The sequence below is a fragment of the Macrotis lagotis genome, chromosome 4 (assembly GCF_037893015.1).
Source record: "Macrotis lagotis isolate mMagLag1 chromosome 4, bilby.v1.9.chrom.fasta, whole genome shotgun sequence".
In the NCBI taxonomy this organism is placed as follows: domain Eukaryota; kingdom Metazoa; phylum Chordata; class Mammalia; order Peramelemorphia; family Peramelidae; genus Macrotis; species Macrotis lagotis.
The window spans coordinates 58,471,549-58,488,714 of record NC_133661.1 but is presented as its reverse complement, the minus strand read 5'-3'; the positions used below and the strand labels follow the sequence as shown (position 1 = coordinate 58,488,714).

Sequence of the window (17,166 nt, the reverse complement as noted above, 5' to 3'; positions counted from 1 at the left end):
CATGGTATTGGGGGAGGCTAAGCCTTATGGACTTTCCCACAGAAGAAACTCTATATTATGTTACTAGGGGAATCTGATTGTATCTACTCTGTGATGAAGTACTTGGCAGAGGGAGATTCTTTAGAATAGGGAAATTAGTATGTCTATTTTTCTAATAAGTGAAAATCTAGATATTATATATGTATATATTTAAACAGACATGCACATACATACATGTATGTATTTATATGTGTATATGGCAAAGTTAGAATTTGAACCCAGCTCCTCTGACTGCATTTTTACTACATCACCAGTGATGGGATTCAAATAAATTGACAACTGGTTCATTGAACTCCACATAAAATTGGGTATCAGTTCTGCCAAACTGGCACAAACTCGCTGAATCCTACCACTGTATATCCCCCTACTTTTATTGTGGTATTATTATTATTATTATTATTATTATTTGCAAGGCAATGGGGTTAAGTGGCTTGCCCATGGCCACACAGCTAGGTCATTATTAAGTGTCTGAGGTCGAATTTGAACTCAGGTACTCCTGACTTCAGGGCCGGAGCTCTATCTACTTTGCCACCTAGCTGCCCTTATTATTATTATTAATATTGAGTTATGTTTGACTATGCAAGTCAAAATAATTTCCTTTCAAGAGACTCTTAGAGAAATCTGCAATATAAGAGGGAATGTTAGTGAGAAGACCCAGTCTATATCCCCTCTCCAGTTAAGAAGATGGTCTGTGTGTAGGGACAAGTTGACTTTTGTCATCTGTCACGGTAATTCAGGAATACCGAGCAGAATTAGTATTGAAAGGTGGACCCTGCTCTGGATGAGGAAAACATTGTAAATACCTAGGTATTTTTCCATCTTATGTTAGAGGGCTTGTCTGTTCTTTGCCCTCCTGAAGCCAGGAAAACAAAAAGGAGGGAAAAAAAAGAAACTGAGAAATGAGGGCCTTCTAAGCCCTGGCATCTTATTTAAGGCTTAGTGTGTATGGGGAAATGTAATTGAGCAGCTGTGTTCATCCTGCCAAGCCCATATTCAAGCCTTTAATAATTCATGGTGAAGGCCTGCAGATCTGGGGAGAGAAGCTTTCTGTAGCATGCTTGTGACTGAGGCCTTTACTCCAGAAGAAGCTGGCTGTCAAGTGGGCATTTAGGAGAATAATAAAAACCCACTCCTGTACAATTAAGTTATTATAGAAACTCAAAAATATCGAACTGCCATGCGGCTGCATCATTAGCTTTCACTCCCAATGTTTTTCTTAAGAACGTTCTACCTCTACCCTTGTCAACAGTCAGGATCCAAGCTGGGCTCCATCTGGTCTGAAGATCAGAATTCCTGCATCCTTCATTTTTAGCTCAATGCTATCACTAATTCCCTCTGACCCTTCAAGCCCGTTCAACATTTCTTCATATAGTAGCCAACTTGACCCCATATCCCATATGGGGAGAAAAGTTAGGGAAGAATGGAATTTTTTAGCCACCAGGAAAAAATCCATTGGCAGAGTTGGGAAACAAAAATACTGATTCATGGGATCTTTAGGAGAGTCAGAAACTAGTCAATCAGACAAAAAAATGCATTATTCATTTACTATGTGCCTGTCATTTAACTTAGTTATATGGTACAACAAGGATCCAAGGACCCAATAGTCATCTATCTTAATGAGTTTTTTCTGAGGAAGTGGTAGCAGTGATTTAATCCTCAGGGCAAAATCATGGGAAGGGGACCAAACTCAGTTGAAGAAGTTGTCCTGCCCTGATTCCATTATGTATGTTTTATTACTCATCTAATCTGATCCAGAAAGAATTTGTCAAGTTCCTTCTATCTGCAAGGTTCTGAGCTCTGCAATGGAGAAAGAGGCACAAGGGAAATAGTATCTGCCCACAGGAAGCCTACTTTGCAGGAAGGAGGGGTATAACATTTAAAAAAATGAATAATTTGAAAAGGAAAAAATGTATTAATTGCTGAAGGTGGGGTGAGGGATGGTATAAAGAATGATTTCAGTAGATGATAGAAGGGAAGAAGTATTTATTAATTGCCTACTATATATCAGACTGTACTTTATTCCCGTGAGATAGCTAGTATTATTACCCTCATTTTACAGCTGAAGAAACAGAGGTAATGAACATTAAAGTGACTTGCTCAAAGTCACACAGCTAATAAGTGTCCGAGGCTGGATATGTACTCATGTCATACTGACTCCAGAATTAGAGTTCTATCTACTGTGCCAACTATCTGCCTTGAAGGATGCTAAGATGTTGACTTTTTTTATTCTTAGCTACCTACCATGAGTGTTCTCTAGGCTAACTGAAGTCTGTTTTCAAGTTTCTAAATTAATTTCTGTTGAATGGTGATCAAACTGCATCATCTTGCCTATCAGAGATAAAGTTGATCTTACTATCAGTTCTGAAGATTTCTCTGAACCTTGGCCACTCAGAGTCAGGTCTAATGGATGGATTGGTATGGTAGAAAAAGTAGATTTTTGAAAGCAGAGAGAAGTCCTGGTCCTAATGCATATCATCTGAGTGACCCTTGGTGAGTCACTTCTCATTTTCCTCATCTCTAAAAATTATGACCCTTGTGACCTAAGGTGAGTCACTTGAAAGACTGAAGTTTCTTCATCTGTAAATGATGGATTCAGGCTCAGTGACTTCTCAGATTCCTGTCAGTCCTAAGTGAATGACTTTTGATGACCAACCTCCGAGGCTCCTTCCACTACTAAAGCTAAAGGAGTCTGTCCCTCTGCAGTCAGGTGGGAGTTGGTTTATGTGGGGAATCTGTGGAGGAGGCCTTGTCAAGGGAGCGGGAGGGAGTAGAGAGACTTCTCCTTCACATTCCCACAGAGACTGTGATCACAGCCATCCCCACACAGACTTTCCTCCCTGGGAACAGCGGAAGGTTCCAAACAAGAAGGAAGTGAGAAAGTATAATTTTAGTGTCTCCGTTTTGACTAATTCCCTGCGGAGGCTCCTTCTGGTGCCTCAGCATTTGGGGTGGTGCCATCAAAGCGGGCATCTTCTAAAGACAGATGAGGCTGGGACCTGGGACTTGAGGAGTTGACTGGAACCTTAAGAGCTCCATAATGTGGGAGAGGATGTTACTGATGGCTAGGGAGTCTGAAGATGCAGGAAAGACTCCAAAGCTACAGGAATGAGTATAGATTCAGAGACTCAGGAGAAGAGGGGATTTAGGGACAGATCTTGGGGTCACTAGGCTGACATTCTGGGGAGGGTTATATTAGTGATCTGGATGACCACTGTGGAATTTTCTCCCAAGTTCCAAGTTATATTTTCCAGGATCCATTCCAATATCTACATGCCAGGACAGGTGGGCTCTTCAAAAAAGTCCATGGTTCCTTTGGGCAGACAGGCACAATGGAAAATTTCTGTGAAATTGGGAACTGCTGGAACAAGGCCCAGTTATGATGCTTGTTGTCCTAGCAAAGTTCTTTCCTTTAAAGTTACCAAGGTCTCAGTGTATATCAATCCAATATAGTCCAATAAGCATTTATTAGACACCCAAAGTGTGCAAAGCAAGTTTCAGCTATTAGGGGTGTAAGATGAAATAAAAAAAAAAACCCAACCTAACCCAGTCCCACAAGGAGCTGATGTTCTAGGGTGCTGCCACATGTTAGCAGATAATCACTATATGATAATATGAGGAAAAGGGAAAGAGTACTGATCATAAAGGGTATTGGATGAGGAAATGTTTCTAGTAGAAGAGGGAGTGAGGAATGAATTCATTTAGAATGGCAAATCCACAGAACAGTAGGTAGAGCAGTTAGACTGGAATGATGAAGGTTTCAAAGTCAATAATGCCTAGCTGTGTGATTTTGGGCAAGTCACTTAACCTTACAAAAACGAGCATGGAAATCAGTTATTCTCAGGAAGCACTGAAATTCTGGCAGGTACAGGGGAAGATGTAGACGTGACTAAGATATATCAGATCTGCTTCTAAGATGTGTGCTTTTAAAAGAGCCATTTTACTTACGTTCTCTAGTAGTACATGGACTATGCCTCCAAACCTTTCCACTGCCAAAATGGGCATTGACTTTAAATCATAACCCTCTCCCTCTTTTAATAACACTTCAGCCAAGGTTCCTCATATATATATATATATATATATATATATATATATATATATATATACACATATATATGTATATATGTATGTATATATATATATATATATATATATACATATATCTGAAATATTTAATTAACTTCACCTAATAAGCTTTTACTAGGTGCAGGATACTGTGTTAGTTGCTGAAGATAGACAAGTCATAAACCTGTCCTCATGGAGCTTTCAATCTATTTGGGAGAGAATGGCTATATCCAATGTCTAGAATCCAAAAATTGAACATGCAAAAGAAGAACAGACATTAGAACTGTGTGATGGTGGAGGAAGCAAAGATCCTTTCTGCCTTACCTTCTTTCCTACCTCCCTCCCTTGGTCTGTTCTTTCTTTCCTTCCTTCTTCTCCTCTCCTTCTAATCCTCCCTCCCTCCCTTTACTTTCTTTTTTTCCTCCCTCCCTCTCTTTTTTCCTTCTTTACTTTTTTCTCCTTCTCTTTCTTACTATCTCCCTGCCCCCTTCTCTACTCTGCCCTTCCTCTTCTTTTTACCTTCCCTCCCATCCCTTTCTTTCCTTTCTCTTGCCTTGCCTTGACTTCCCTTCTTTCTTCCCTTCTCTTGCCTTTCTTTTCTCCCCCTCTCTCCCTTTCTTTTCTTTTTTTTTTGTGGTAGGGAGAGAAAATAAATGTATATTAATATTTTTTTTAAAAAGAATGTCAAATTGAGGTGTTTAGTCGTCAGAAAGTTTTTGAATTCCTTAAGAGTTGTACAGAAGAAATTGTTTTTAGGTTTTGGAAGGCAAATGGGATTAAGTGGCTTGCTCAAGGTAGTTAGGTAATTATGAAGTATCTGAGGCGGGATTTGAACTCAGGTACTCCTGACCCCAGGGCCAGTGCTGTGTCCACTGCACCACCTAGCCACCCAGAAGAAATTTTCATGATAGTGGATGGGAGAAGCAGAAATAGGAAAGGGGAGCAAAGAAAAGGACTAAGAAGAAAGGAGAGCAAAGGAAGGACTAATAAAAGGCTAGGAAGTAGGCTTTTCATAATTTTCATAAATTTCATAATTTTCATAATTTCATAATATTATGGTCAACCAAAGAGTCTGTAGTCACCCTGCCCACCTGACTCCTATTGAATCCCTCCATTAAGATCCAGTTCTAATGATGCCTATGCTATAGTATCTCTCTGACAGATGGGTAAACTCTTGGAGGGCAGAGTCCATCCGAGCCTTTGTTTGCCCCTAGCATTCGATTTAACACTCTGCACATGGCAGGCATTTAATAAGGATTTAATGAATTTAATTGAATTAGTCTGTCTTTTGGTAGTGAATTCCCTATACTGGGTCTTTCTAGTCTCCAACTTCCCCTACTCCAGGATTTTCTTGCATTTGTAGCTCTTGCGATTGCTGCAAACCTCCTGGGTTGCAGAGGGTTTCCTAGGAGGCCACCCTGGGCTGTGAAAACCAATCATTTTGATTCTGAGAGGACTTATTGGAAAATTAATAGGATCCAATGAGGGATGATCCAGATGGAGGTAGGTGTAAAGTGGTGCTTTGCTAGATGGAGTGGTTTTTGGCTTTCAAGATCGATCTTCTCTGGGGTAGGAGAAAAAAGAAATGACAGTTGTTTGACTTTCTCAGGAAGTGGGGAGGGGGAGCAGAGAGGTCAGGCAGGAGGGAGTCTAAAATCCCTCTCATCTGGCTCTTTTTAGATGTACCATCACGTTCTGGTGCTGCCCTCCCACCTCTTCTTCTCCAATGCAAAGGGCAGGTTTCTGAACAAAGATCCTCTCCCTGTGCTTTCACTCCAGACTCCTTGAATTCTTGGGGAAGGTAAATAGAGAGAGGAAGAAGGAAGGAGAACTGAGCCCCAGAGGAGAGGCAGTGTACTCCAAGATCTAAGGAATGAGTAGATGAATGAATGACAAAGCATTTCTTAAACGTTTGCTTTGTTTAAAAGCATTATGCTAAGTGCTAGGGATGCCATTAGAAAAGCAGGACCATGCCTGCTCCAAGGATCTCCCATACTAATTATTGGACCTTGGTTCATCTGGGCCCACTGGTCTATGCTGCTTGCTCCTAGTAGACATCCAGGTGAAAAGGAAATAATATGGAGTGAGTTAGATCCTTGGATTTTAGGAACCTTAAAGAACACCTTCACCTCTCATTTTGCAGATGATGAAAATGAGACTCATATTAGGGGCAGTAACTTACCCAAAGTGACACAAATAGAAGGTAATAAAGCCAGAGTTCAAATTAAGGATCTTTGAGTCTAGATCTTGTCTTGTGTTGAATGACCTTTTTGAACTGAGAGTCTGATAAAGCCTAGAAATATTTCCAAAGTTTTCCTGTTTCTATACAATTGGACTTCTTTCCATCCACCTTTCCCCTGCTCCTCAGTCTAGTTCTACCATAAATTGTCTGTGTGATTACAGACAAATCATTTACTCTATCCTTCTCTGCCTCAGATTCTTTATCCATAAAATGAGTTTATAGGCAAATAACTTACTCTATTCTCTGCCTCAGATTTCTCATCCATAAAGTGGGGATAATAATAACTCCCTCTTAATAATTCATAGGTTCAGATGAGAGAATGGATATTAGAACTGTGTTGAAAAGTTACTGTACTTAAGAAATGTAAGGTGCTATTTAAGAAGCTGAGATGGGGAGTTTGTTGGCATCTCAGCCTACCTAGGGGATGATTGAGAAGAACAGATCTAGGGGAGCAAGGGTAATAATTTCTGTTTGGAGAACAAGTCTCTTTTCTGTCTCTGCCCCTGTACTTAGAAACTTCAGTTCTTTCTAAAGTCATAACATTATCCAATTGTTGGTTGATGATGTTTGGGAGTAACTATAGGGATTATCTAATCTTACCTTTTTATTTTTACAAATAAGGAAACTGATGCCTACCTAGATAAATGACTTAGCTAAGATCATACAGGTAGCAATTAGTAGCTCTAGATTAGAATTCAAGTCATCTCACTTCAAATTTACTACCTTTTCTTCCCTGCCACTGTCAGGGAACCAGAGTTAGAATGGCAAGGGGTGTTGCCTCTGAGAACCCCTTTGGATGATTTAACCCTGAATTAACTCAGATTACTTAGAAAATCAAATCACTTCTAACATTTAGTCATAGAGACCTGCAGTACTCAGGAGAAGAATCTGGGCTGAGGCCAGATGCCAAGTGGCAGGTTTTGTAAGGACTTGCACCCACTTTATTTTATTTTTAAATTCTTTTTAATTATGAACTTAAAAAACAACAACAGATCTGAATATTTCTAGATAGACAGAAGACTAGAAATAGGATTGTATATGAAACTGTGAATTTCTATTACATGTATTTTTTTAAAGTGTATGTTAAATTTAAAATGCTAGTAACAAATCAGCCTTGTTTGACTGTGTCACCTTCTGAACTCCCTTCTGTTCTTGTCTTTGTATTTTAAAAAATAATGTTTTGTTGATGGTCTTTTCTTTTTTCTCACTTTTGTCATCACTATCACCACATACTTTTTGAATCATTGCACTCCCCACTGGCATTAAAATTCTCTGTTATTATGCCCATTTTACAGAGCACTCAAAGTTATGAAGTGATTTGCCCATGATCCCACAGCTGGTTAGTCACATAGGTGGAAAGAACAAGGAGGTTAGGAGCTTGCAAGGAAAACTTTGCCAGATTTAGGTGAAAAAGAGGGAACTGGGAAAGGAGACAATTTTTACTGCACCATGGAGAATGCATTTCTACCCTGCCAGCATCATCTATCATTTTCATAGTCACAGAAGTTCATTCTGGTCCCTTTTAGATACACACACACACACACACACACACACACACACACACACAAAATATATATAAAATATAAAATAAAGTAGTGTTATAAAGGATGAATGCCAAGCTCTTGGAGGAGCAGCAAATATTTTATTATGTGAAGAACGCCATTGTGATGATTTGGGTGACAATGTGGCAGGCGCTTCCACTGAGCTCCTGATGAATTATTGAGATATAATATTAATATATAGAGCATTCTCATTTCCCAGGGCACAATAGATTTTTAAAAAATATCTTACTTTAAATTAGTACTACTCAATTTATTTTTTGGTCTCAGGAACCCTTTTACACTTGTAAAAATTATCAAAGAACCCAAAGAGTTTTTAATTGTGTGGGCTATCTCTATTATTTACCAAGTTAGAAATTAAAACTAATATTCTAAAATATTTCTTTTAAATTTATTTGAATAATAATAATAATAATAAATATCAAATAAATAACATTTTTGTGAAAAATAACTATCTCCAAACATGAAATGTAACAAAAAATGTGGCGTTGTTTTACATATTTTTTGCATTCATTAAACAGAACATAGTTAGATTTTCATATCTGCTTCTACTTTCAATCTGCAATGCTGCAATGTCTTGTTTTGGGTGGAGTCTGTGTTGAAAATCCAGTCATATAGGCAAATGTAGTTGGAAAAAAGGAGGATTATGTTAATAGGCAAATACTATCATAGCATTTAACCTTATGAATCCTTTGAAAAGGTCTCAAGGACCTCCAGGTATGTGCAGACCATATTATAAAAGCTACTGCATTAAATCGAAGGAGGAAAGGGAATCATGAAACCACAGGTCAGTACACTTTGGGATTAAAATTTAAAAATATTGATATATTTTGTTTTTATTTCTCTTCAATTCAACAAGTATATGTAGTGTTCATTACCCATAGGATGCTACCGTTGCACAGAAAGGAAGGTAATACATTACAATATTTCTTTTTTGTAGTGCATACTAAGTCATTATAATTGTACAATATTTGGTTTTAAATTTTTTGTCTTTCCATTTATATTTTTTTCTTTTTTGTTTTTAGGTTTTTGCAAGGCAATGGGGTTAAGTGACTTGCCCAAGGTCACACAGCTAGATAATTGTTAAGTGTCTGAGGTCAGATTTGAACTCAGGTACTCCTGACTCCAGGGCTGGTGCTCTATCCACTGCACCACTTAGTCGCCCCATCTTTCCATTTATATTATTGTAGTCACTGTGTCATTTCAAGCTCTGTTTATTTCTCTTTGTATCATTTCCTTTAAGTCTTTCAAGTTTCTATACATTATTCATATTAATTGTTTCTTATATTCCAAGAATATTCCATACCATTTTGTCCCACAAATTCTTTTGTGTTGACTTTTTAGAAATAAAATTTCATTTATGTCTTTTGTTTTTTTACATCATTAACAATTCCCAGCATCCCTTCCCCTCCCCAGAAATCCATCCTACATAGAAAATGATATTTTTATAAAAAATGAAGAAAAAAGATGAAGAGATCAGCAAAACTGATCATTTTAGATATATATGCAATGTAGACCATTCATGGACCTCCTACCTCTGTGAAGGGGTAGAGTGAGGATTATTTTCTCATATCTCTTTTCTGGGTCCATGTTTATACTTTGCAATTTTGCAACATTCATTTTTGGTTTCTCTGAAATTGTTCTTTCCATTTTCATTGCTGTAGTGATTATGCATATAGCTTTCTTGGGTCTGCTCATTTGACTCTAAATTTCAAATAAGTCTTTTTCATACTTCTGTGTATTCTGTCCCACCACATTTTAAATCATCAGAAGAGAAACAACTTCAGGAGACTTTTCTGAGTTCATAGAGTAGGGAAGAACCTTAAAAGCCATCTAGATCATAGATTAGGAAGCTGAGACCCAAGAATGTTGACTTGTTTAAGGTCACATGGGTAGTAATCATCAGAAGTTAAGTCAACAAACCTTCCTGAGCCAGTCAATGTACAAAATACTGGAAATATCAATCTAAGCAAAAAGACAGCCCTGCCCTCACAGAGCTTACAATCTAAAGGGAGAAAATATATAAAAGGAAGCTGGAAATGGAGAGGATATGGGAACATAGTTGAGAAGTTCCAGGAGAGTCAAGGATGTAGCCTGGAGAGAAATGAAGATATGGTTGACCTGGGCATGCTCCTTAAATGGAGGTTCTGCTTTTGGGGCATGGTGGAAGAATTCTGGGAATGTTAGAAGTACAGTTAAGTCAGCTTTGAAACCAGATTTTCTAGAGCTAGTGAGTGAGTGTTCTTTTCTTACCAAACCATGGGGAGTGAGGTCTTGATAGGAAGATTCTTTCAAAAGAAACTCATAGTCCTCAGATTCTAGAGGACAGAACTTTAGCTAATAGAATTGTGTGAAAAAGTTTCCTCAAGGAGACATTACTCTAGAGTAAGGGGAGGGACAACTTCCCATTTTAATGAATATCCTTGATGTTTATGATTAAACTTTATTGCTTCTAGGCTTCTGTAGGACTGCAGGTACAGTACAGGGTCTTCTAAATTCCTGAGCCCTGGTGCAAAAGACATCATTGTCTTATTCTTGGTGTAGCTCTGTTGAAGAGCTCCCTTTTGGACCTCATTCTCAGATGGTTCAAGGAATTAATTGAAATATGTGATTTGAACTTTTTCAGAATGTCAGTTTCTGATAAAGAGGGAAAATTCTGGGAAGAGATTTCATTTATATTAAGTTTTTTATGTGGATTCTCTAATCTCCCAAGAGATTGATTCCCCTTATAGAAACTAAAGATATCTTGATTTAGGTTTGACTTTTTGGAATACTCAATGAAAAGGCTCTTCATTTCATTAAAATTAAAAGTTAAAAATGAGGAAGACAGGGAAGAAAGAAGAGTTCAATCCTTTGGATGCATTCAATTTAGAAATCTAACGGTTAGGGAAATCTTTGGTAAACCAATAATAATAAAATATTATTTTGACAATAAATGAAAAGATTATTTGTTATCTGTTGATAATGTAAATAATGAAAATAAAATAAATAATTATAACAAAATATTAAATAATAAAATCAATAAAATTATTGATAGACAAAGATATCCTATAGAGAGATTTTGTTTGAAAGTTTCTCAAGGAACAGGGATTGGTAAAGTTGGGGTTTGCACTTCTCTATTACTGGGGTTTGGTACTGGAAGTGTGAGAAAGAATTCACAAGATGAGGGGCTTTCTCTCAGGCAGGTTGGCATTTTATTGGGCACTGTGCTGGCACAGTAGCCTGAGAGTTGGGAGATACTCTAGCAAAGAGGAATGTGTTCTCTCTATATAATGTTCTTTCTTTATATAGGGAATGTGTTTTCTCTTTATATAGGGAAAAGGAAGGAAGATGAGTGAAAATTTATTTCTTAGATAAATAATTGTCTGTTAAAGTTGGAGCCCCCAAGGGGCAGTTAGAAGGGGCAGACCTCCTAAATGAGTAATAAAACCTATTTGTAAAAAGGGCTTCTGAATATCAAAGAAGACCCCAGATACTGGTAGTAAGTGATTAAGTCTCTGGATAGACCCTAGTTGCATAAGGTTAAAGATAATCTTTTTTTTTTTTGGCAAAGCAATGAGGCTAAGTGACTTGCCCAAGGTCACACAGTGAGGTAATTATTATGTGTTTGAGAACAAATCTGAACTCAGGTCTTCCTGACTCCAGGGCTGAGGCTCTATCCACTGTGCCACCTAGTTGCCCCCAGGTTAAAGATAATCTTAAACTGAGAATACTGATAACAAAAAAAATAGGAGACAAAAAGACCTTGGACAAGAGTCCTACCTAGAGATAGGGATTGTAGGGTTATTAAGCTATAATTTGAATTCTGAATCTTAGCAAGGACTCAGGAAAGGATACTCAGAGCAGATCTGAATGTTAGAGAGGGGGGGTCATTAATGGGGACCCCATTAGTAGCACTGGACTGTGGTTCAACCTCTAATCTAATAGCATTTGTAAAGTGGTTGAATCAGAATATTTTGTGGCACAGAGTTCTTTCTTCATTTGCTACTAATTTAATTGGGAATGAACCAGTCACCTTGACTTTATTAGCACTGTTATATTACTAACTGATTTCATTATCTAGAGGCAGATGTTCTAGGGTAAAGATGACAACCAAGTCTCACTCCCCATCTAAAGTTCTGGATAAATCTTCACTAATAGCGGAAAGGTAAGCAAGTGGTTTGGAGAAAGACAGAGAGGAAATTGGAGAGTTAATGTGGCATTAACCTTATCAGAAGAGCTGACCTTAAAGTGAGATTTGAGAATCTGAGAAATCAAAAAAAAAGTTTGCAAAATTTGGGAAGAGAAAGTTAAAGTAGAGAGAGAAAGTAGATATTTCTTTCCTTTTTAATTTGTGTATGACTTTTGAGGGCATTTTCTAGAGAATTAGGGTTGTCTTAAGTTACTCATTGCATCTTTCTAAATTTCTTTCACAATTGTGGAAGGAAAGAGGTGCAGAAAAACTCATATTAAAAATGAAAGGATCTGTTTGAATCTTTTTTTTTCCCCACTGACAAGCTATATGATTTTAGGGAGTCATTATGGACCTCCATTTCTTTATATGTAAAATGAAGATGATGCTGATGACAATGATGATGTATGTCACATGATATGAGAAAATTGTTTTGGGTATTATAAAGGGCTACATCAATATAAATTGTTTTTATTTACTTATATGACCTTAAGGTATCTCTAGGTCTCATTTTTCCAAATGAAGAAGTTGGATGACTCTAGAATAATTCTAAGATCCCTTCTAGTTGTCAGTCCTTTGATCTTATGAATAAATTAGATATGTGCTTCCAGAAAGTCCACACTTTTGGGGGGGAAGACAAATCTGAAATAAACTATAAAAACGTATAGTTCGAAATCACTAAGGATACCCATTCTCCATTCCCATGCTCAGCAACACCCTCCCTCCAAGTCCTTTCCCTCCAGGCAAATGGGTTGGAAAACTTTCAACTAAATTTGCATAAACAAGAGGAGATTGTAACAGAGTTGGGCATGGACTCAGGAAGAGGAGAGTTCTAGTTCTTCCTCAGACATACATTGACCTTTTAAAATCCTGAGCAAAGTACTTTAACTTCCTAGTTCCTGAGACAAATTTCTAAGGCAGAGTGAGAGTTCCCTGTTTCTTCCTGAATTTAGTGTCAAACTCAAACAGCAAAAATCCCTGTGAGCTATGCATTGACTTTGAAAATCAGGAATTAACATTATTTATGCTGTATTTTTGTTAATTTTGTCAAAAATCTCCCAATTATATTTTAATTTGTTTTGGGCTACACTTGGGATTTTCCTTAGACTCTTCTTTGCTCTTGCACCCCCCACCACAACCTACCCCTATAGGGGTCTGTTTTTTCTGCTTTAATACTGTGTTTGAATCAAAGTTTTGCCTTTGTACTTCATACTACTTTAAAAAAATGTTTTCAAGTTTCATAGTCCTGAGTTTGGAAGGATTGAATAGTTACCTATCTTTTGGGGGTATTGTGGCTTTTTTCTCTGATGGGAGCTTTGTGGGTTCTCTTCCCTTTGGAAAAATCACTTGGGAAACTAAAAAGTTTTCAAACTCAGAGTTTGAAGAAAATATATCAGAGGGGTTGTGTGTGTGTGTGTGTGTGTGTGTGTGTGTGTGTGTGTGTGTCTTTCTCTTTAGGTTTTGAGAAATAAGATTTGTCATGGATTTCCTCGAAAGAGGGTACTTGGGACTCTAACTGGACTGGGTCAGATGTGGTAGCTGCTTCAGCTGTGCTGAAGGGGGTTATGCTAATAACAGTGGGGGGAAAAGGAACAAGATCCCAGGCAGAAGAAGCAAGAGAGGGGAAAGAGGAGGGAGACAGGTGCTTCTGGGGACCAAAGAAGGTGAAGATGTTTTCAAACTTGTCTGACAGTTCATGCAATGTCCCCCCCCCCCCAATACAAGAAAAGAAGGGAGGTTCATTTCTTTCTCTTCTTGGCCAAGTCTGTTTGTTACAATTATCCATCTTAACATTCATTCTAAGGCCAGCTAGGTAGATTAAATGTGAGCCAAGGGACAAGAAGAGTCCTCTTCTCAAGTTCAAATCCAACCTCAGACATTTACTAGTTCTGTGGTCCTGGACAAGTCATTGAACTCAGTTCCTCATCTGTCAAGAGATCTGGAGAAGGAAATGGCAAACCATTCCGTTATCTTGTCCAAGAAAACCCCAGTCACAAAGAGGCAGACAGGTCTGAAATGACTAAACAACAATAACAATATTCATTCTATGATTGACCAAAACCAAATCTGACTTCCTTTATGCTTCAGGTATTTGGAATTCTTTAGCTTCCCTTCCTCCCATCTTTTTTCCAGCAGTCTCTGAATTTTACAGCTTTGTACATTGGCTATCTTCTGGCTACCCATCTCGAAAGCCACAGGAGAAGAAATTAGCTGAGTTTCATTGCATTAAGTCTCTGAAAAATCAACCAGCAAGAAGACAGCCAGGCCTGAACTTCTCCAGGCAACCTGCTTTTTTTTTTTTGCCCTGTCCAGTCTTCATCCTTCCTCCTCTGTTCCTGACCAGTTGCCCACAGGATCTGGCTGCTCTTCCAGAGCCTTGATGCTGTTTTTGCATCCATGGACTCTTACAGAGAAGCAGCTTTTCCTGGAGTGGTAGTCACAGCAAATACTGCAAATTAGATTTCAAGCACGTGACAACATTAGCAGGTTGATGGGACAGGATGGGGGAATTTTTCTGGGGCTGACATATTGGGTGTCATACCAAAGGTTTTGAACATGGCAGCCCTTTCTCTTATGGAGATGCAATTTGGGAGATTTCTCTCTTCTCTCTCCATCCTGGCCAATTGTTGCTTTTTTGCAGGAAATTATTTCTGGTGAATATTAATTTGTTACTGGAAAACTCTTCAGAGGGATAATGAGTCTGGGATTTTCCCTTTTCTAGTGTTTGTTGTTGGAGTCATAGATAACCAGACTATTCTTTATTGGCTCTAGAATTTGAAGAGTCTCTAATTGCTAAGTGCTTCCATTTTGCATCTTGAGTGAGAACTGGCTTACCTTAAGGCAGCGATTTTGCAATGAGAGACAAAAGTACAAGAAACCAACTCTCTTCCCTTATAGGCATTTATTTATTGCATGTCTTTGGCCAAGTCACTTACCTGCTGTTTGCCTTCATTTCCTCATTTGCAAAATGGTGATGATAGTGGCACAGATGTCACCAGAGTTGTTAGGAGGATATAATGAGATAATATGTAGAGTGTTTTGTAAACCTTACTCTATAGACATGACCCATAACACTACTACCACCACCACCATGACTAACTTCTATACCACCGCTACTACTACTACCACTACTGCCACTACCACTACCATTATTAATACTACTAACACCACAACCACTATCAGTCACTATTATTACTACTACCACTACTACCACTACCACCACTACTACTATTAACACTACCACCATCACCACCACCACTGCCACCACTATTACTAATACTCCTGGCACCGCTCCTACTACCATTACTACCACCTACTACCACTACTACTACTACTACTACTACTACTACTACTACTACTACCACCACCACCACTACCATACCACCACTACTACCATCATTACTACTATCATATTACCACCATCACTATTGCTACTTCTACTACTACTACTAACACCACCACCACTGCCATCTCCTATTACTAATACTCATAGCACCACGACTACCACTATTACTGCTACCTATTACCATTATTACTTCTACTACTACCACTATCATTACTACTATTACTACTGCTACTGCTTCTACTGTTACTACTACTAACACTACCACCACTATTACTAATACTCATAGCACCACCACTACCACTATCACTACTATTGTCATTACTGCTGCTGAAACTACTACTACCACCACTACTTTTACACTATCACTACTACTACTACTATCACTATCATTACTACTACTACTACTAATTACTATTAATGCCACCACCACTGCCACCATTATTACTAATACTCCTAGCACCAACATTACCAACATTCTACTACCTAGTATCATTACCACTGCTGCTGCTGCTACTGTCACCACCACCATCACCACCACCACTACTACTCCTACTACTCCCACAACACTATTACTATTCTACAAGCTACTTGAGGGTAAATTCTGTTTTTTTTTTTCTTTTTCATTTTATTTCCAATGCCTAGCATGGTTGGTACACAATAGATAATTAATATATATATATATATTTAATTGATTTGTTTTAGGTTTTTGCAAGGCAAACGGGGTTAAGTGGCTTGCCCAAGGCCACACAGCTAGGTAATTATTAAGTGTCTGAGGCCAAATATGAACTCAGGTCCTCCTGATTCCAGGGCCGGTGTTCTATCCACTGTGCAACCTAGCCACCCCTGTTAATTGATTATCCAAGATCACACAAGATCAAGTTGAAAAATTAGGGTTTGAAGATAGTCCCTCTTCTTCCAAATTCATTTTTCATCCTGTTGTATCATGCTGCCTTTGTAATTGAGAAAACACATGGAAAACACTGTGTAAACACCAGCTACCATCATTACTACTATTAAAATCTTTGATGGATACTCTCTTTGGTTGCCGGGGACTTTATTTTTCCTATATCAAGATGATGTGTCTGACCCACCCCCAGCAGGCCATGCTCTTTAAATTGTTTTTCTAGTAGTGATGATGGATTTGTCACTGAGTCATCAGTGCTCCCGCTCAGATCCTCTTCTGATTCCAGCCCATGACTGGGGTTAGCAGCTCAATCCATGGCTAGGGAACAGAATGAAGATAACTTTGTGCGGGAATTAAACCCGTGACCTTGGCCTCATTGGTCTGGTCCTCCAACCAACTGAACCAACCACCCTCCAGCTCCTTTGATGACTGCCATTCCATTGGACTGTTGCCCACTTCAACCTTCCACAGTTAGCTTATTAACATTTTTGTTGAACCGCGGAAAATTCTGCTTTAAAATTCTTCCCAAATTATTAAGTGGACTAGGTAATGCATTGGTTATTCATCTTCCCTTTTTATTCTTACTGTCTCACAAAGGTCTCCAGTGGCCAAGTCTTGCTGGAGGATTTTAAATTCCCAAACAATGCATCAGTACTCCCAGCTCAGAGAGGTGATGTCTGTTTTAAGGTCTGAAAAAGAATAAGATGGAGACACTAAACCACTTCCAAGTCTTTCTGGGAGCAGCTTTTCTTTTTAATAACTAGAAGGGTCCCCCAAAATTGTCCTTGAATAATCCTCTAGTTTCATAGATTTTACAAGGTAGGAAACTGAGACCTAGAGAAC

The 17,166-nt window shown here is 38.4% G+C and overlaps 1 long non-coding RNA gene across 1 annotated transcript in view; it reads left to right on the top strand.

Annotated features, from left to right (window-relative positions):
* The first annotated feature begins 4,201 nt into the window (after positions 1–4,201).
* LOC141520944 (uncharacterized) overlaps positions 4,202–17,166 on the top strand; it is an 88,105-nt gene continuing 75,140 nt past the window's right edge. The window contains exon 1 of the long non-coding RNA XR_012477803.1: positions 4,202–17,166. This exon is cut by the window's right edge and continues 23,503 nt beyond it. This is a non-coding gene — a long non-coding RNA (uncharacterized LOC141520944).